Genomic DNA, 22,957 nt, shown 5'->3' with positions numbered 1-22,957 from the left:
AGCGTGAGCATCTGCTCTAAGATAAATAACAGGGGTGGCCTCTTCAAAGGGCCTGAGTACGCAACAGGCAGGGGCGGACTGGCCATAGACCCTACAGGTAAATTTCCCAGTGGGCTGATGCCCAGGGGGCCACCCGAGCCCTCCTCATGGCAGCCAGTTGGATATCTAACGATCTGATGGTTTCAGCAATAATTAATACTAAGAGCATCAAGTACTTGTGCACCTAGCTGGTGGCCAAAGGTGCCCTCCTGGATTCAAATGTATCTACATCTTTAGGACGGTGTTACAGTTCAGTACTGCAGCAGGGGTGGCAATATTTAGTGCTGCACTGTGGCATTTCGTTATGCTGGGGTCTCATTTTGTGCTGCACTATGGTATTACTGCCTCAATTACTTCAGTTGTCCCTGCTTATTTGTGTTGTCCCTGCCTACTTGTTGTACCCCGTCTTTTGTCAATTTGGACTTGCCTACAACATGGGGCCTCTTTTTTTCTTCTTTCTTTCCAGGGGCACTTTAAGCTCTCAGTCCGCCCCTGGTGACAGGCATCTCTAATGAACTGCCTGACCTCAAAACAACACATGCTCCCTGCTGAGGTGGTCTGGTGCGGTCTAATCACGATCTGCTGCTGGAAAACTGATTCAGTATGAGAACGAGCAATGGCGTTAGCAATCGCTCCTCCACATACTGAGAAGGGGATCGCTGCATGTAATAACAGTGGTCTCCTCTACTAACGAGCAGGCGATTGCTGGGACAATCGTCTGCTACATCGTTAGGTGTAATACAGCCCTTAGGAGATCCAGCAGCGATAAAAAGTGGATGAAAGAAAATGACAATTTTTATAAGCCATTGTGGTTTGGCGTAGGGCTAACCCTAAAGGCATTATTCTGGCGCTTCCCTGTTATTCACCCTTTAACACCTGTACAGAGATCTGGACTTTTCTGCAACTAGACTGCTACCTCCTGCGATAGTACTGGTGTATTTGGCAGCTGACAAACTGGGGTCAGGGACTCCGGTGCAAGCACCAGGTACTCAGGATAACACAAAACACACCAAAACTGCAGATAAAGTCTGAATGCAGACACAGGATGACTGGCAGGCAGGGTAGTAGTGCAGGCAGCACAGGTTTGGTGTTTGGCAGGAATATAAATTAGGCAGACAGACTGGGTAAAGTAAACACTAACAAAACTAAACTTGACTAGAAAGTGCAGGAGTACACAGGCAGAACAGGGCAGGCTAGGAGCACCCCAGGAACATAGGCAAGAAATAACGCAATATAAGCCGAGATACATTTCAGAAGCACTAGACTTCATACCTTTTCTGGTCACCAGGGAACCTAAGATCCAGCTCCCTCCAGCTGGAGAGGGTGCCTTAAATACCCTGGGACCCTCAGCCATTGGCTAGAAACAGGCTGGAGCACAAGTACTGAGGCAGCAGCATGGTGAGTACCGCGTGTATCATGCCAACAGGGCAGCGGCAGACATAGCTGACACTGACCTTACAGCTAGGTGGGAGTTAAGTTTGCACATAATTGCTGGGAGTGTAAAGATTTTATCCTGGGAACACTTTCCATTATTGATGGCTGACAATAGAGTGGAGTAGAAGGAGTAGTCTGAGCAGATGAAGCAGTAACTGATGATGACGATGACGATGACATGGACACTGCACTGGATGTGGATGCGGGCTGGCTGCCACAAAGAAGACCAGGAGAAGGAGCACACTCTTGGTGCGATAGCTAGCGACCACTTCTATTTTCCCACGGGATCTGGTAATGCCGCTTGATGTGCCGCAATAGGGGCATGGTGCATACGTTTGTGTAGCTATGCATGGGGTCACCCACCTCCGCCTGAACCTCCTATGCTGACTGTTCTCACAAAACACATCAACATGGAGTGTGTTGGGGTTTTGTTGCCACTTCATAGGAAAAAAGAAGGCGGACCACTATTCCCCGCAGTGAAGACAGAGGGGATACAACTAAAATTGAAAGGTTTCTTTGGGGTTGCAAAGAGAAGGAGCAGGAGGAATTCTGTGGCTCCTGGCTCCAAGGTACAGCGTCAGACTCAGAAGTGATCTCCACATCATCTTGCTGAGAGACTGAGATGAGGAGTGAGCCATCGAGTCCACAATCCCATCCTCTTTGTCCTCAATAATGGTGTTGCACCTTTCAGAAGCCAAGGAGAACTGTGCCCTACTACAACTACTACTGACTAGATTGCTGGTGCTGCTAATGCTATTTGCAATACTATCCACATTCTAACTCTTGGATGACAAGGTCTGGGTCTTTTGTTTGATACACAGAATATGAAATGGTGCTAGCAAAATTGCAATAGTTTTTTTCGTAATTTAAAGACAGATGTGCAATTAAATGCCCCATCCCTTCTATAAACATACTGAACACTGGTATTGGCAATTTGCAATAGTAATACAATTAGTGGAATTAAACTAATATATTAATCTAGTTATTATAGTACAACGCGTACACTAATAATTTTGATGCAATACAATGCATTAGCGATTTACTGGTAGATAGATGCTGTTATTGCAGCATGGTACACATCCACTAGTAATGCACAGTTTGGTTTTTAGGATAAAAGAGGGGCAATTGCTCAGCATTTGTAGCAGAATGTGCCCGATTGGGGTGCTGGCAATAAGCCTATGAACTGTAGAAACTTTTGTATGAAGAAAAGAGGGCTGACTATTCATAGAAAAATATGAGTTTCTTGCAGGATTTTGTAATGTACAGTAAGCTGTATGAAACTAAGACAGGGACCAGTTCATCACTCACTCTCTATGCTAAGCCTCCAAAATGTACCCATCTTTCTTTCTCTCCCTTTAGTGTTCCTAGTAGCTGGCTTGTGTCTCTAATTGTATTTTTGTCAGACACAGCCACAACACATCCTATCATAGCCACAGCTCTATAAACAGAATGGCATCTGGCTCGTCCTGAGCAGAAGAACCTGGCGGAATACTACCCCCTGACTGGCTAATCAGGCGGTCTGTCAGCCTCTGAGCCAACCAGAGAAAGCCTCCCCCCCAAAGGACATGTGATCCTCCATATTCTTCTTTCCTGTAATTTTCCTCTCCAATTCCCATAGTACAGGGATGCCCAACCTGCGGCTCTCCAGCTGTTGTAAAACTACAATTCCCACCATGCCCTGCTGTAGGCTGATAGCTGTAGGCAGTCTTTGCATGCTGGGAGTTGTAGTTTTGCAACAGCTAGAGAGCCGCAGGATGGCCATCCCTGCCATAGTAAAATGGCGCTGGGTGCCGTTTTTGCATAATTCATCTGAAACAAATTTGTTTGGCAGATGACACCTCTCCTCTCTCTAGTCGTCTTATGAAACAGGGTTCAGAAGATTTCATGACCCCTGTAATTTATTAGGCTAGGGCAGTGCTAAACACTACCCATTAGGGCCGGTGACGTCACTCGGATCACTGCTAAGCGGAAGCCTCTGCCTAGCATAGCCCAGTATGTCACTGGATCTTAAGAAAAAGCCCTGCGCTACACAGCCAGAGCAAGGGAGAGCATCAGAGCATGAAATTCCTTGATGCTGAACTCGGAGGGGCTGAATGGGGAAAGAAGGAGTTAGGTCTGGGTTCAGCTTTTAACCCGGACAACCCCTTTAATGCCTATAGGTTTAGAATTTGATGTCATAAAAGCTCCTTTAGGTGTAATGTATAGTGTCCCAATACTTTTCGAAATAAAGGGGGAACATTTATCAAGCTGACAGATATGTCAGTTTTATGGCTTAACTAAAGTCGCAAGCCATGGCATCTGCACCGGTTTCTGAGACATTTTGTCAATTTTTGTGACTTCTGGTTGTTCCTTGCGACTTTTCAATGGGGTCTATGTTTAAAAGGTGAAAGTGAGATTAGACTTGGATTATGGCTCATTTACTATATGCGACTTTTGCAAAAGTCACAAAAAAGTCGCAACCCATGCCAGGCAAACCCCTGCTATACTTTTAAACATATAGGTGTAAGCCACATTACACTTAAACCAAATATATTAAGGTGCACCAGTTCTTAAATTTGAGGCAGGCACGCAAAGCAAAGACAGACTTAAAGGGGTTGTCCGGGATCAAATTTATTTATTTTTTTAAAGTGTACTCACTATTAACAGTTGATTAAATTTCCCCCCATATGTTTTGAGGTATTTTCGCCACTTCTACAGGGCTCCGACGGCCCCCCATGCATTGTTTACATCTATGTTTATCTTTGCCTAACTTCCTGCCGCACTGCACTGTGGGTTCCAGCGCAACGCGGCATCACGTGGTTACAGCTGACTATCATCTCTGCTGTAACTCCGCCCCCTCATTAATATTCTGCCTCCTTCATTCATTAGAAAGTGCCATGCCCGATGACGTCACCGGACCGGAGGGGCGTGGCTTAGCGCAATGTCTTCCAGCCTAGTCATCCGCCCCTCCCTGCGATCTGCATAATTACTGAGGCTGTTGGTGACGTCACCGGGCTCCCTGCGAAGCGGAAGAAGAGGCTTTGCTCTGCAGCAAGGAAACTGGTACGTCACTGACTGTGAGAAAATAGGCACTTCCTGCTGAGAATTTGCAATATGAAAACGGGGCATCAAACATTTGTGGCAAAGGTAGGACAGGCATGTATGTAATATTTATGTCACTGTTGTACACTTAGAACAATGTCCCCAATCCACGACAACCCCTTTAAAACTGACACAAAAACAACCTTAAAAGATAAATGTCCCCCAAAGTGTATAAATGTCGTATTATCTACCCATTTGTCAGTCTATCTATCTGAATGTCTACCAGTTATTCAAAACACTCTGCAGGAATCTGCATTATAATTATAGAAGGATTTATTTAGTAATCTTGTCTAAATCAGCCCTCCATGTAATAAATCACTGGTTGAGGGCTCATGCACACGACCGTATGTATTTTGGGGTCCGCAAAACACGGATCTGCAAACAATATGGATGACGTCTGTGTGCATTTCGTATTTTGCAGAATTGAACAGCTGGCCCCTAATAGAACAGTCCTATCCTTGTCTGTAATGCGGACAATAATAGGACATGTTCTATCTTTTTGCGGAACGAACATGCGGACATAAAGGAAACGGAATGCACGCGGAGTAACATCTATTTTTTTGCAGACCCATTGAAATGAATGTTTCTGCATACGGTCTGCAAAAAAATAACCGGAAAGGACACGGAAAGAAAATATGTTCATGTGCATCAGCCCTAATAGACAGACGATACAGAGTAAAATAATATAGTCAGGCCATACAGACTGCAGTGTAGTCTACCAACCCACTATTCATTGTGAGACATGCATTGTGGTGATAACTGTGATGTTTTAGCAGCTTGTCAGACTGGTTTAATGGAACCCAACTTGTGATGTCACTGCACTTTACTTCATTGGAACCCACTTGTGATGTCACTGCACTTTACTTCATTGGAACCCACTTGTGATGTCACTGCACTTTACTTCAATGAAACCCACTTTTGATATAATTTCATTTTACCTCAATGGAACCCACTTGTGATGTCACAGCACTTTACCTTCATGGAGCCCACTTGTGATGTCACTGCACTTTACTTCAATGAAACCCACTTGTGATGTCACTGCACTTTACTTCAATGAAACCCACTTGTGAGGTCACTGCACTTTACTTCATTGGAACCCACTTGTGATGTCACTGCACTTTACTTCAGTGGAACCCACTTGTGATGTCACTGCACTTTACTTCATTGGAACCCACTTGTGATGTCACTGCACTTTACTTCATTGGAACCCACTTGTGATGTCACTGCACTTTACTTCAATGAAACCCACTTTTGATATAATTTCATTTTACCTCAATGGAACCCACTTGTGATGTCACTGCACTTTACCTTCATGGAGCCCACTTGTGATGTCACTGCACTTTACTTCAATGAAACCCACTTGTGAGGTCACTGCACTTTACTTCAATGAAACCCACTTGTGAGGTCACTGCACTTTACTTCAATGAAACCCACTTGTGAGGTCACTGCACTTTACTTCAATGAAACCCACTTGTGATGTCACTGCACTTTACTTCAATGAAACCCACTTGTGAGGTCACTGCACTTTACTTCAATGAAACCCACTTGTGAGGTCACTGCACTTTACTTCAATGAAACCCACTTGTGAGGTCACTGCACTTTACTTCAATGAAACCCACTTGTGAGGTCACTGCACTTTACTTCAATGAAACCAACTTTTGATATCATTGCATTTTACTTCAATGGAACCCACTTGTGATGTCACAGCACTTTACCTTCATGGAACCCACTTGTGAGGTCACTGCACTTTACTTCAATGAAACCAACTTTTGAATACATTGCATTTTACTTCAATGGAACCCACTTGTGATGTCACAGCACTTTACCTTCATGGAACCCACTTGTGATGTCACTGCACTTTACTTCATTGGAACCCACTTGTGATGTCACTGCACTTTACTTCAATGAAACCCACTTTTGATATCATTTCATTATGGAACCACTTGTGATGTCACAGCAGTTCACGGAACCCACTTGTGATGTCACAGCACTTCACCTTCATGGAACCCACTTGTGATGTCACAGCACTTCACCTTCATGGAACCCACTTGTGATGTCACAGCACTTTACCTTCATGGAACCCACTTGTCATGTCATTGAACTTTACCTCACTGGAACCCACTTTACTTCAATGAGTAATACACAACTGTGATGTCACAAAAGTCATATTCTACTTGTAATATTACAGCATCTCACCTGACTGAAACCCACTCGTGATGACGTGGCAGCTTACAGACTGAAACTGCCTGACAGACAATATCTTGTGATGTCAGATCTACCTGCGTGACAAAAAAGACCTTTGTGACGTTAAGTGACTTACCTGACTAAAACACTTTGGTTATATTGTAGTATCTTACCCAGGGTCAGGCACCAACCTCATATTGTCATATGTTATATGCTAACATTGGTGTGCTATACATAGATGACCTCAAATCTCTCACTGGTGTATGAATCAACAAGCAAATTGCGGATCCTTAAAACACAGATGCTGGCAATGTGCGTTCCGCATTATGCTGATCGCCGTGTCCTGCTCTCTTTTAAAACCGCCTATTTGTGTCCGTAAAACCGACAACAATAGGACATGTTCTATTTTTTTCTGTGGGACTGTGTGCTGTCCGCATCTTTTGCGACCCCATTGAAATTATTAAGTCCGCATCCAATGAGAAAGAAATGCGGATGCGGATCGGATTCAGACAAAAACCATGGTCGTGTGCATGAGGCCTTTTTCTGTTTTTATTCCTCTAATTTAGTCTATGTCCACAAATGACTGGAACACACGTGACTGCGGATTTGCCATTGGGGGTTTTTGTGCGACAAATTGTACAGTATTAGCAAAGTGGAGGAGATTTTAAGTAATCTCATCAATACGCTGCATAAAAAAATCGTTAGGGCTCATGCACACGACGTACTGTTTTGCAGTCCGCAAATCGCGGATCCCGGCTGTGTGCATGTTGGCATTTTCTTTTTCACTTTAATAGAAATTTCCTTTCCTTGTCCGCAAAACAGACAACAATAGGACATGTTCTATCTTTTTTGCGGACAGAAGGGATGTGCGAATGCGGGTAGCACTAGGTGCTGTCCATATCTTTTGCAGACCCATTGAAGCGAATGAGTCCACATCTGATTCGCAAAAAATGTAGATCGGGTTCAGACCAAACATACGGTCGTGGGCATGAGCCCTAAATTGTCCTGCACTGCAGATTTGAAATCTGCTGCATTTGAATTCATTCTGCGGTTGTCCACCACGGATTTCACCCTTTTTCAATGCGGAGGTTGAAATCTAAAACCATTTCAGTAGCAAAAGACAAGTACTTCTCAAGTACAGGCCGGACCTAGGGCTGCAAGACTGGGGGAGGCCTGGCATGACAGAGGCCTGGAGGGAGGAGAGCTGTTAGGGAGTTAAGGGGTTAATTGGTAGGTTTTAGGTGGGCGTTGCATTAGGGGAGGGGGTAATGTGTTAAAAGGGGTGGGAGGAGCGGGAAGAGGGGCCATTTTGCAGGGAACAACTGAATCTGCAGCAGCCCCCACCCACCCTTTGGGCTGCGCTTTCCAGCGGTGGTTGGGTTTCCTGGAGTGATCGCGGTTCTTGGTTCAGGACAGAGTGGTTATGGGTGGATTTTTGGTTTGGTCAAGCAGGGACTGTTTTCTAATGTCATAGAGGCCGGGGCGGTGGTGGGTCCTTGGAGTTGGTGGTTATGGTGGATCTGGCGTGGTAGGGAGGGAGCCAAGTGGGCTCTGGAATCCCCAGGTACTGGAATTTGGGGCGTGATATGGCGGGTATCTGCCTACGTTTGTCGCCCATGGTTACCATTTTCTGCCTCTGAGCTGGCGCTTATCGGCTAGAGGTAATTTAATTCAATTAAGGGGCGGGGCAGATACCCATCGGGTTTACAGGGCTCCAAGGACCCTCCCCGTGTTTCAGGTTCTTCTTGGGCGGGCCTTCATGTGGGAAGGCCTTTTGGGAGGGTTGGTTATTTATATTATTTATTGTATGTTTTATTTAATAAATGGCTGCTGTGGCCAATAAAATCCACCTGTGGTGTGCCGTCTTTATATGGTTGCGAATTGGGGGACATAGGGTGGAACGACTTGACAGTACGCTTGTCATGGCTTTTGCTTCAGTTTTGTCTCAGAACCATGGCAAAAACTACAGTGGACACAACCTTAGGGTACTTCTACATGGGACATAAAGCCCTCCAGAATGTCTTCTGTGGCTCCGCTGCAACAAATCCATGACAAATGCATGCATGACTTGGATTCGCTGCAGATCATCTGCATTGCTGAGGGTGAAATCAGTTTTTTTTAACTCTTAGCATAAATTGATATTTTGTGGATTTAAAATATGAATTTATGTGAATTTAGGCAGAGGATTTTTCTCTGCAGCTTGTGGACAAGATTCTTTAAAATCTCTTCCATTGTAATAATGCTGCACGTAAATCCATGGTGGCCCTGTGTGGACCTATTCTTATAGCTCAGTTCTAAAAAATAATACAACCAACTGCTGTGCACAGGAAATGCCTGGACATGTCAGTGGATGAAAGGTCCAGCAGCACATTTCAGAGGGTCATGAAGCAGAAGTATATCTCTTCATTGCAAGGTCTTGTCTTCATGGCTGACCCTAGAATTGAGGTCTTCACTGAAATGGTCATATCCCATTATAGATTTCATATGTACAGTAGATGTGAAACACTAAAACTGATAATATGTTAGCATCCCAACATCTCCAGAGCTATTACGCGGAGTCCTTGGGTCAGGCACTCTTTACCTGCTGACAGTTTTCTTTTAGGCCTCTTTCACATGTTTTTTTACCGTTTACGGGCCGTTTTTTCCTATTCCGTGTACGGTCCGTATACGGAACCATTCATTTCAATGGTTCCACAAAAAAAAAGGAATGTGTTCCGTATGCATTCCGTTTCCGTATTTCCGTTTTTCCGTTCCGTTCAAAGATAGAACATGTCCTATTATTGCCAGCAAATCACGTGCCGTGGCTCCATTCAAGTCAATGGGTCCGCCAAAAAAATGGAACACATACGGAAATGCATTCCGTATCCGTTCCGTTTTTGCGGAACCATCTATTGAAAATGTTATGCCCAGACCAATTTTTTCTATGTAATTACTGTATACTGTATATGCCATACGAAAAAACGGATCCGGCCTGCAAAACACTGTAAAGGCCTCTTCTATGGCTTTTTCAGTATTTTGCGGTCCACAAAAAACGGATCTGCAAAACATACAGATGATGTCCATGTGCATTTACTTTTTTGCGTAACAGAACAGCTGGCCTCTGATAGAACAGTACTATCCTTGTCCGTTATGCGGACAATAATAGGACATGTTCTATCTTTGAACGGAAATACGGAAACCGAATGCATACGGAGTACATAAAGTTTTTTTTTGTGGACCCATTGAAATGAATGTTTCCGTATACGGACCGTATACGGAACGCAAAAAACGAAAGGTAAACGTTTGTGTGCATGAGGCCTAAGATTGTATATGCCGCAGATTTTCCTTCGTGGAATTGCAGCTGGAGGATTTGCCGCATTTTACAGGATCAGCAAAGTGGCTGAGATTCAAACAAATCTCACATACACGTCGTGTAAAAAGTGGCGGCAGAATCTGCACAGAAATTGACATGCGATGCGGATTTTAAGGTTAGGTCTACACGGACCTATACAATTACATTGTGTTGTGCAACATTTTTTGCAATGATAGTCTATAGAGTTGCACTGCGACATGCAACATGCTGTGACTGCAACCCGACAGTCACACAGAAATCCAACTTGGATGGATTATTTGCGATTGTCATGTCACAGTCGCAGCATGTCGCAGTGCAACATCGTTGACTATTAGGCTAGGGCTACACGGTGACATGTGTCGCGTGACACATAGGGTACAACTACATTGTGACAAGTGTCGCATGACATTGATGTCGCACCAATGTGGCGCAACATTTTTTATAATACTAGTTTATGGTGTCACACTGCGACATGCTTCGACAGTGATGCAACAGTTGCATAAAAATTCATCTTGGATGGATTTTTTGCAACTGTTGTGTCGCAGCATGTCGCATGTTGCAGTGTGACACAATAAACTTGCTTTATAAAAAATGTTGCGCCACATTTGAGCAACAAGAAGTCCCGCGTCAACTGTCGCCATGTGCCCCTAGCCTAATGCTGCAGTTTTCCAAAATGTCCAGAAGTAATAATAGAGGAATGGCTCAACACAGAGTTCTACGAAAACATTTTCCAGAATTGACTACAATTTTTTCCTAGAGCAGACACGTCAGCAGTGATGGCAAATGTTCTTTAAATGATGGCTAAAAATGATGTGCCGTTCTTATTTTGGAAACCATAAGCAAGTTGCCACCATTGGTTAATGCTTACCTGTTGCTTATTTACTTCACTACAGGCAGTTCTGTTCTATTCATGTAAAGCCATGATCACTGACTCCATTTTAGTTGTACCAAAAATTTGAGTCTGAAGCCCAACTACTGTCTCACCAGTGGCTTTGTCCCACTATGATACTATATGCTATCATGAGCTAAAAAGGTTCTTGATTCACAATACAATACTTATATGTGTATACAATGTATTGTTGCTGTTCTACTTATCTCCTCTAGTAGTAAAACAGAACTGCCATTAAATCTTTATAACAATAATGAGATGTCAATGCTAACCATGTCTCAGTCTAAACAGCAAAGCTGAAGAATGAGCTATGATGATCAGGAAGTATCAGTCTATTGCAGGAGTTTTAGTGGTCAGTAAGAAAAGTCTATGGTCCTGATTTATCAAGGCTAGCGTGTTTTACTCCAGCCTTGAGGAGGTATTTATGTTTTACTCCAGCCTCGCCATAAATTACCTGACTTCTTTGGCTCTCCGTGTGATAGAATGAAATCTATGCCAGCTCGAAGCTGCCGTAGATTTCAGTCATTATTGATACCAGTTTCTGGCTTAACTTATGATGAATTAGCCAGAGCTGATGGTCCCACCCTCACTCTGCTCCTAGAAATGTCCCTTTTTTTAGGCTTGGTGAGAGCGGCGTAAAATACAGATTGTGACAAATGCAATGAAAGGTTTCAAATCGGGAAGAATTTCTGCATTAGGGAATGATAAATCCCCCCTCCCCTATAATGCAACAATTTTTCTTCACAAAAAAATCTAGAAACCTGATTTAGACAATATGTCATTTCTCGATGGTACACTCTCCAGAAAATTAGAATCACAGAACAAAAGGTCAGTTTTATAAGTTTTATCGTATAACTGGTACCACGTACATTGCTGTGGCTGAGTTGACCTTTTGGCTGACTGCAGAAAAACATAACGAATAACACAAAAAATGTGATAGATCATGACAGCCGATGCACAAATCTGAATACGGTCAATCATCAGCCTAAATGCACACAGACAGCCTTGACAAACATCTAGCTGTTAGGATGTTGATTAGGCTCTTACACTGTCATTTTCCTACCATTGATTCTGCAGACCCAAAATGAATGCACTTAGGCTGCCAAGACGGTGACTTCAAAGCAAGAGTTTATTTCAGGGAGCTACATTATTTATTTCTGTGCGGTAGCTAGAAAACACACAGAGAATGGTTGAAGGGTCTCTGATAATGGTTATCCTCAGACGACCAATCACATGTTAGGATCACATCTTTCTTAAACAAAGTTTAAAGGCTGTGGACAACCTTTGGGGCAATTATTTTTTATTATTGCTTTGTACTCATTTTGAGCTAAAAATTATTTTTTTACTTGGTCCTTATTAAAAATGTTGAGCCTTTATCTGTGTATAACCTTGAGATTCTCTAGTAGCAAGCTGTCAGTTTTCACTCTGTTCCGTGACACAGCTCAACTGACAGCCCCTTATTAGTGATGAGCGAGCGCCAAAGTTTTCGGGTACTCGGTCCGAACACATAGCGATATTCGTGCGCTCGGACGAGCACCCGAGTATAATTGAAGTCAATGGGAGACAACTAGGCACCCCCTGCTCGGATAAGGGGAGGGTGCCTTGTTCATAGGAAAAGGTCTGAAAGTGATGGAAACACCTCTGAAATCGATCAGGAACAGCAGGGGGACCATTTCTGGATGCATCTTAGACTCCAATGTCGCTGCTGGGAACCATGTTGTACGCCACTTTTACAGAACGACAAAAAAATGCCCAAAACCTCGACCCGTCCCCCCAGAAAAAAAAAACTCTGCTGGAATACTGTATATAACGTTTGTGGATTGAACGCACACACAGATGTGCCCAAAAGCAGTTAAATTTGTCCTAAATACAAATAATTCTCTGCTGGAACACTGTATATACGGTTGCGGCCTAAACGTACATACAGACAGGGGAGGGCTGGCAGCCTTAGTCCTGGGGGGCAAATCCAGTCAAGTGGCCCATTTTAGCCCCGCCCATTAATAAAAGCCCCTCCTACATATTATAGGCCACTCCCAACAAACACTGTACAGCTGACATTCTATAGTTGAGGCCTGTGTCTACACATCATACGGAGAGGGGAGGTCTGTCCTGGCTGCACTGCCTGCTTATACAACAAGCTACAGCCAGGAAGCTCCTCCCTCCCCAGATCCTGCTCAAGGCTTGTGGTTCCCCCCACCATCTGCCACCCGCCCGTGGCCTGCTGCCACCTTTCGCCGTCCTCACCCAGCTCTGAATCCTCCTTCTGCAAATGGCAGGAGGAGGAGCCGGAGCATCTCCTCTCCTACATAGCACCACATACCTCTTACATCCAGTGATGTCACCTTTGTTGTAGACGTTCTCTTTCTTTATCTCTTCTTTATCTTCTCCATTCAGACCAGATTGCCATGATGATTTTTCTGCCATCTCCCGTCTCTGCAGAGATTGAGAAACAGACATTAGTTTCCCACATTTCTATCATCTTCACATCTTCTGAACACCCTTTCCTGCCACCCCCAATACTATACTGCAGAAACAGTTCCCCTGGAAATACTACTACAACACAGATAGTGCCCCCAATACTGTGCCCGCTGTGCCCCCAATACTATACTGCAGAAACAGTCCCCCTGGAAATACTGCTACCACACAGATAGTGCCCCCAATACTGTGCCCGCTATGCCCCCAATACTATACTGCAGAAACAGTCCCCCTGGAAATAATACTACCACACAGATAGTGCCCCCTTACACAATTATTGGCACACTGTGCTCTAAAAAATAACTGCGCCCAGACACTAATAGTATAAAGATAATGTCCCCCAAAAATAATTGTGCTAAGCTGATACTGTGCCTGGGTGCCCACCAAAGTAACAGTGGTCCCCAAAATCCCACCAATAGAAATAATTCTCTGCCTAAGCACACTTAGTAGTAATAATGCCCCTATAGTGCCCTAGTAATCATGTTCCTCATAGTCCCCCAGTAGTAGTAAAGCTCCCCATAATACCCCCTAGTAGCTTATCGCAGGGATGCCGGGAGTAGGTCCCCCATCGACCTGATATTGATGACCTATCCTGAGGATAAGTCATCAGTATATGTCTTGGAAAACTCCTTTCACCTTCTGTAGAGGTTCAATGCTTCTTTCCCTGAGAGGTTGGCTCTTAGAGCAGTGCTTTTCCTGCTAGCTTTTTTTCTCACAGGGTTGGTGTTTTTCTGTATAGGAATTCTCCTTTCACTTCACGACACTCACTGAAGTCTGCCGCACAGGCCTGGATACCAGGTTCAACTGTACACAGCTTATTTCTGGTTTGCTCACTAGCAAGAACCACATACTGTACATCTTCTCTTTGGCCTACTTACTGACAACTCTCTTACCAGAGGGACAAGACCAGCCCACTACCTGGCAACCACCTGCCAGTTATCTACTTCTTTCACATACAAGATACAAGTGCATAATAAAGCCACATTAACCATTTTTGACACTTATAGTGCTTAGTCAGTAAATACACTGCCTGTCCAAAAAAAAACTCGCCACCAAATAAAAAAGGTCACACTCTAATATTTCGTTGAACCGCCTTTAGCTTTGATTACGGCACGCATTCGCTGTGGCATTGTTTCGATAAGCTTCTGCAATGTCACAAGATTTATTTCCATCCAGTGTTGCATACATTTTTCACCAAGATCTTGCATTGATGATGGTGGAGTCTGACTGCTGCGCAAAGCCTTCTCCAGCATATCCCAAAGATTCTCAATGGGGTTAAAGGGTTTCTGTCACCCCGCAAAACTCATTTTTTTTTTTTTGGATAGTTACATTCCTTATAGGGCAATATAGGAGAATATAATAGTCTTACTTACTTTCATGCGGCCGATTCTTTATAAAACGAAGTTTTATAATATGTAAATAAGGGCTCTACCAGCAAGTAGGGCGTCTACTTGCTGGTAGCCGCAGCAGCAATCCGCCCCCTCGCCGTGTTGATTGACAGGGCCTGCCGTGATCTCCTCCTCCGGCCGGCCCTGTCAGTAATTCAAAAATCGCGCGCCTCTGGTCATTCGGCGCAGGCGCTCTGAGATGAGGAGGCTCGTCTCCTCAGTGCACCTGCGCCGATGACGTCTTCTCTTTCGGTGATGTCATCGGCGCAGGCGCACTGAGGAGACGAGCCTCCTCATCTCAGAGCGCCTGCGCCGAATGACCAGAGGCGCGCGATTTTTGAATTACTGACAGGGCCGGCCGGAGGAGGAGATCACGGCTGGCCCTGTCAATCAACACGGCGAGGGGGTGGATTGCTGCTGCGGCTACCAGCAAGTAGACGCCCTACTTGCTGGTAGAGCCCTCATTTACATATTATAAAACTTCGTTTTATAAAGAATCGGCCGCATGAAAGTAAGTAAGACTATTATATTCTCCTATATCGCCCTATAAGGAATCTAACTGTCCAAAAAAAAAAAAAAGAGTTTTGTGGGGTGACAGAAACCCTTTAACCACTTCAGCCCCCCAGTGCTTAAACACCCTGAAAGACCAGGCCACTTTTTACACTTCTGACCTACACTACTTTCACCGTTTATTGCTCGGTCATGCAACTTACCACCCAAATGAATTTTACCTCCTTTTCTTCTCACTAATAGAGCTTTCATTTGGTGGTATTTCTTTGCTGCTGACATTTTTACTTTTTTTGTTATTAATCGAAATTTAACGATTTTTTTTGCAAAAAAATGACATTTTTCACTTTCAGTTGTCAAATTTTGCAAAAAAAACTACATCCATATATAAATTTTGCTCTAAATTTATTGTTCTACATGTCTTTGATAAAAAAAAAATGTTTGGGTAAAAAAAAAATGGTTTGGGTAAAAGTTATAGCGTTTACAAACTATGGTACAAAAATGTGAATTTCCGCTTTTTGAAGCAGCTCTGACTTTCTGAGCACCTGTCATGTTTCCTGAGGTTCTACAATGCCCAGACAGTACAAACACCCCACAAATGACAACATTTCGGAAAGTACACACCCTAAGGTATCCGCTGATGGGCATAGTGAGTTCATAGAACTTTTTATTTTTTGTCACAAGTTAGCGGAAAATGATGATTTTTTTTTTTCTTACAAAGTCTCATATTCCACTAACTTGTGACAAAAAATAAAAAGTTCTATGAACTCACTATGCCCATCAGCGAATACCTTGGGGTCTCTTCTTTCCAAAATGGGGTCACTTGTGGGGTAGTTATACTGCCCTGGCATTCTAGGGGCCCAAATGTGTGGTAAGGAGTTTGAAATCAAATTCTGTAAAAAATGACCTGTGAAATCCGAAAGGTGCTCTTTGGAATATGGGCCCCTTTGCCCACCTAGGCTGCAAAAAAGTGTCACACATCTGGTATCTCCGTACTCAGGAGAAGGTGGGGAATGTGTTTTGGGGTGTCATTTTACATATACCCATGCTGGGTGAGAGAAATATCTTGGCAAAAGACAACTTTTCCCATTTTTTTATACAAAGTTGGCATTTGACCAAGATATTTATCTCACCCAGCATGGGTATATGTAAAAAGACACCCCAAAACACATTCCCCAACTTCTCCTGAGTACGGAGATACCAGATGTGTGACACTTTTTTGCAGCCTAGGTGGGCAAAGGGGCCCATATTCCAAAGAGCACCTTTTGGATTTCACAGGTCATTTTTTACAGAATTTGATTTCAAACTCCTTACCACACATTTGGGCCCCTAGAATGCCAGGGCAGTATAACTACCCCACAAGTGACCCCATTTTGGAAAGAAGACACCCCAAGGTATTCCGTGAGGGGCATGGCGAGTTCCTAGAATTTTTTATTTTCTGTCACAAGTTAGTGGAAAATGATGATTTTTTTTTTTTATTTTTTTTTTCCATACAAAGTCTCATATTCCACTAACTTGTGACAAAAAATAAAAACTTCCATGAACTCACTATGCCCATCAGCGAATACCTTGGGGTCTCTTCTTTCCAAAATGGGGTCACTTGTGGGGTAGTTATACTGCCCTGGCATTCTAGGGGCCCAAATGTGTGGTAAGGAGTTTGAAATCAAATTCTGTAAAAAATGACCTGTGAAATCCGAAAGGTGCTCTTTGGAATGTGGGTCTCTTTGCCCACCTAGGCTGCAAAAAAGTGTCACACATCTGGTATCTCCGTACTCAGGAGAAGTTGGGGAATGTGTTTTGGGGTGTCTTTTTACATATACCCATGCTGGGTGAGATAAATATCTTGGTCAAATGCCAACTTTGTATAAAAAAATGGGAAAAGTTGTCTTTTGCCAAGATATTTCTCTCACCCAGCATGGGTATATGTAAAATGACACCCCAAAACACATTCCCCACCTTCTCCTGAGTACGGAGATACCAGATGTGTGACACTTTTTTTCAGCCTAGGTGGGCAAAGGGGCCCACATTCCAAAGAGCACCTTTTGGATTTCACAGGTCATTTTTTACAGAATTTGATTTCAAACTCCTTACCACACATTTGGGCCCCTAGAATGCCAGGGCAGTATAACTACCCCACAAGTGACCCCATTTTGGAAAGAAGAGACCCCAAGGTATTCGCTGATGGGCATAGTGAGTTCATGGAAGTTTTTATTTTTTTTCACAAGTTAGTGGAATATAAGACTTTGTATGAAAAAAAAAAAAATCATCATTTTCCACTAACTTGTGACAAAAAATAAAAAATTCTAGGAACTTGCCATGCCCCTCACAGAATACCTTGGGGTGTCTTCTTTCCAAAATGGGGTCACTTGTGGGGTAGTTATACTGCCCTGGCATTTTCCAGGGGCCCTAATGTGTGGTAAGTAGGTAAATGACCTGTGAAATCCGAAAGCTGCTCTTTGGAATGTGGGCCCCTTTGCCCACCTAGGCTGCAAAAAAGTGTCACACATCTGGTATCTCCGTACTCAGGAGAAGGTGGGGAATGTGTTTTGTGGTGTCATTTTACATATACCCATGCTGGGTGAGAGAAATATCTTGGCAAAAGACAACTTTTCCCATTTTTTTATACAAAGTTGGCATTTGACCAAGATATTTATCTCACCCAGCATGGGTATATGTAAAAAGACACCCCAAAACACATTCCTCAACTTCTCCTGAGTACGGAGATACCAGATGTGTGACACTTTTTTGCAGCCTAGGTGGGCAAAGGGGCCCAAATTCCTTTTAGGAGGGCATTTTTAGACATTTGGATACCAGACTTCTTCTCACGCTTTGGGGCCCCTAAAATGCCAGGGCAGTATAAATACCCCACATGTGACCCCATTTTGGAAAGAAGACACCCCAAGGTATTCAATGAGGGGCATGGCGAGTTCATTGAAAAAAAAAAATTTTTGGCACAAGTTAGCGGAAATTGATTTTTTTGATTTTGTTCTCACAAAGTCTCCCTTTCCGCTAACTTGGGACAAAAATTTCAATCTTTCATGGACTCAATATGCCCCTCAGCGAATACCTTGGGGTGTCTTCTTTCCAAAATGGTGTTATTTGTGGGGTGTTTGTACTGCCCTGGCATTTGAGGGTCTCCGCAATCATTACATGTATGCCCAGCATTAGGAGTTTCTGCTATTCTCCTTATATTGAGCATACGGGTAATGAGATTTTTTTTTTCCGTTCAGCCTCTGGGCTGAAAGAAAAAAATGAACGGCACAGATTTCTTCATTCGCATCGATCAATGTGGATGAAAAAATCTCTGCCAAAAAAAGAAAAAGGAGGGGAAAGGCGTCTGCCAGGACATAGGAGCTCCGCCCAACATCCATAGCCACTTCAGCTCGTATGCCCTGGCAAACCAGATTTCTCTATTCACATCAATCGATGTGGATGAATAAATCATTGCCGGGATTTTTTTTTTTATATATACAAAGTGTTTGCCAAAGTATATGAACACCGCCACCTCCTCAGCTCATATGCCTCGGCAAACGTATCTTTTACTGCAGAGGAGAAATCTCGTCTTGCAGCGCCGCATACACCGACTTGCGTGTAATCTGACAGCAGCGCAATGCTTCTGTCCGAATGCACATCAGTGCTGCAGCTAGTCGATCGGTTGGTCCACCTGAAAGGTAAAAAAAACAAAACAAAAAAGAAAAAACCAGGCCGCAAAGCAATAACTTTATTAACTGTTGAACAGAACATAGAAACTTTTTTTAAACTTTTTTAACTGAACGTTTAACTTTTTTACTTACCGGTATTTTTTTTTTTGTTTAGTTTTTTTTACCTTTATAGAACAAACCTCTCCTTCCCCATGGGACAATGTGCAAAGCGCAAATCGCCCAAAGATGTGGCGAAGTACGTTATGCACTTTATCCCAGGTGAAAGGAGAGGTTTGCAGCAGCTGTGAGTGAATGGGCCCTAATAGCCCTGTGTGCCTGTCCTGGTGAGATGTGATCCCTATGCTAGGTGTACCTGTGTGTGGTACTTCCGGAAACACTCTCCATAGCATAGGGCAGGGTGGTCAGCACAGTCAGGACAGAAATAGCGGGTGTCACGCCTTATTCCACTCCTGCTACAGACACGACATCTTTTTCGGGGTGACGGTTGGGTTGAGGTACCAGGACACTGGGGAAATGTCGCTCGTGTAGACGGCTAACTACACTGGTGGATGGGGCCACGGAACCTCCTGGGTAAAGGAGGTTCTCGATGATCTCTTCCTGGAATTTGAGGAAGGATCCTGTTCTCCCAGCCTTACTGTAGAGAACAAAACTATTGTACAGCGCCAATTGAATCAAATATACAGACACCTTCTTATACCAGCGTCTGGTTCTGCGGGAAACTAAATACGGAGACAACATCTGGTCATTGAAGTCCACCCCTCCCATGAGCGCATTATAGTCGTGGACACAGAGGGGCTTTTCAATGCTCGCTCAATTTGGATTGTCGTGTCTGCGTGAATGGAGGAGAGCATGTAAACGTCACGCTTGTCTCTCCATTTCACCGCGAGCAGTTCTTCGTTACACAAGGCAGCCCTCTGCCCCCTTGCAAGACGGGTGGTTACAAGCCGTTGGGGGAAGCCCACGCGACTACTTCGCGCGGTGCCACAGGTGCAAATCCGTTCTAGAAACAAATGCCTAAAGAGGGCCACACTTGTGTAGAAATTGTCCACATAAAGATGGTACCCCTTGCCGAATAAGGGTGACACCAAGTCCCAGACTGTCTTCCCACTGCTCCCCAGGTAGTCAGGGCAACCGACCGGCTCCAGGGTCTGATCTTTTCCCTCATAGATCCGAAATTTGTGGGTATAGCCTGTGGCCCTTTCACAGAGCATATACAACTTGACCCCATACCGGGCACGCTTGCTTGGGATGTATTGTTTGAAGCCAAGGCGCCCGGTAAAATGTATTAGGGACTCGTCTACGCAGATGTTTTGCTCAGGGGTATACAAATCTGCAAATTTCAGGTTGAAATGGTCTATGAGGGGCCGAATTTTGTGGAGCCGGTCAAAAGCAGGGTGGCCTCTGGGACGGGAGGTGGTGTTGTCGCTAAAATGCAGAAAACGGAGGATGGTCTCAAATCGTGTCCTGGACATAGCAGCAGAGAACATGGGCATGTGATGAATTGGGTGCGTTGACCAATATGACCGCAATTCATGCTTTTTTGTCAGGCCCATGTTGAGGAGAAGGCCCAAAAAAATGTTAAGTTCGGAAACTTGGACTGGTTTCCACCGGAAAGGCTGGGCATAATAGCTTCCCGGGTTTGCGGTTATAAATTGTGTGGCATACTGGTTGGTCTCTGCCACGACTAAGTCCAAGAGCTCCGCAGTCAAGAACAGCTCAAAAAATCCCAGGGCCGAACCGATTTGAGCCGTCTCAACCCGAACTCCAGACTGGGCGGTGAAAGGGGGAACTACTGGTGCGGCTGAAGTTGGTGACTGCCAATCAGGATTTGCCAGCACCTCAGGGACTCTAGGGGCTCTACGGGCCTGTCTGTGCGGTGGCTGCGACGGGGTAACTAGTGCATGTGCCACCGTACCAGCTTCAACTGCCCTTCTGGTGCTCGCTACTTCACCAGGTTGTACGGCAGTGCTGGTACTAGGTCCAGGAAGGGCTGCGCTGCTGGTGTATGCCTCACCACGTGATCCGGCAGCGACAGCCCCACTCTGCTGCTCTTGAAGCGGATCCTGCGTAACCTGTGGTCTAGCAACATGGGGCCGGGTACGCCTGGTGCTATCAGGGACCTCAACCTCATCGTCCGAACTTTGGGTCAGAGAGCCACTGCTTTCCACAGGTTCATATTCTGACCCGCTAGATTCGTCAGATGAGGGTTCCCACTCCTCATCCGACTGGGTCAGAATCCTGTAGGCCTCTTCAGAAGAATACCCCCTGTTTGACATTTTGGACTACTAAATTTAGGGGTATTCCCTGAGACTACCCAAGAAAAAAAGCAAACCTGTCTTACAAAGGGGAGGCTAGCGAAGTACCGGAGGCTGCTGCGGTTGATAAAAAATATCAAAACTGATTTTTTTATCGCCGCAGTGCGTGTAAAATGAATGTGCAGTGATCAAAAAATATATATTTTTTGTCACTGCGGTGGGGCGGGCGTGGGTGAACGCACGTGTGGGCGACCGATCAGGCCTGATCGGGCAAACACTGCGTTTTGGGTGGAGGGCGAGCTAAGGTGACACTAATACTATTATAGATCTGACCGTGATCAGTTTTGATCACTTACAGATACTATAAAAGTACAAATGCTGATTAGCGATACGCTAAACAGCGAATAAAAGTGACTGCGGTGCGGTGGGGTGGGCGCTAACTGACGCTAACTACCTAACCAAGGGGCCTAAACTATCCCTAAAACCTAACAGCCAATACCAGTGAAAAAAAAAAAGTGACAGTTTACACTGATCACTTTTTTTCCTTTCACTAGTGATTGACAGGGGCGATCAAAGGGGTGATCAAAGGGTTAATTGGGGTGCAGGTGGGTGATCTGGGGCTAAGGTGTAGTGTTGGTGTACTCACAGTTCAGTCTGCTTCTCTGCTGGATCCAACCGACGAAAAGGACCAGCACAGGAGCAGACAAGCCATATAACAGATCATATTTACTAATATGCGCGGGCCGGCTTTGAGCGAAATCTCGCGTCTCGCGAGATGACGCGTATATGCGTGACTCTGCGCAGCGCTGCCACCTCCGGAACGCAATCCTGCGTTAGGCGGTCCGGAGGTGGTTAAGGTCTGGACTCTGTGGTGGCCAATCCATGTGTGGAAATGATGTCTTATGCTCCCTGAACCACTCTTTCACAATTTGAGCCCAATGAATCCTGGCATTGTCATCTTGGAATATGCCCGTGCCATCAGGGAAGAAAAAATCCATTGATGGAATAACCTGTTAATACAGTATGTTCAGGTAGTCAGCTGACCTCATTCTTGGAGCACATACTGTTGCTGAACCTAGACCTGACCAACTGCAGCAACCCCAGATCATAGCACTGCCCCCACAGGCTTGTACAGTAGGCACTAGGCATGACGGGGCATTGGTTACCAGCCGCTCGACCCCTTACACCATACCTACCTGAACGGCTGCAACACTCAACTCATGTTGCCCCTCCCCCCGGACCCCTTCTTCCCAATAACACTCGGACAACAGGTTGGATTTAAATGGCCACATATATAACTTATAACCATTTTCTCCAAACCCCCCATACATATGCAACAGCATATACAACCTAATACAGAGGGAGATCCTTGGAGCCCCAAAACAACCGAGATTCCCCGCGAAGGGCCATCTTGCCTCCAGCCGTTGAACCCAGCTCAGAGGCACCCAAATCCAGCCACAATCGACTTGTGGGGCCCCCCCATCCACCCCACTTGATATTAACTCCAAGGACCTCCCCCCGCCACTGACAAGCAGCCTTGACCCCTTAAGACACCCTCCACACCCTCAACGCAACCTCGATGCCATCTTGCAAGCCACATATCAGTCCCGACCGCGTTTAAGTGCACCCCATCCGCACACGACAAAAGGCCCCTACGCCTTTTTCCAGCTCTGAGTGCCTTACCACCACCGCACCATTCCTTGCCATAAATC

The sequence above is a fragment of the Bufo bufo genome, chromosome 3 (genome assembly GCF_905171765.1).
Source record: "Bufo bufo chromosome 3, aBufBuf1.1, whole genome shotgun sequence".
Lineage (NCBI taxonomy): Eukaryota > Metazoa > Chordata > Amphibia > Anura > Bufonidae > Bufo > Bufo bufo.
This window is presented reverse-complemented; position numbering follows the sequence as displayed.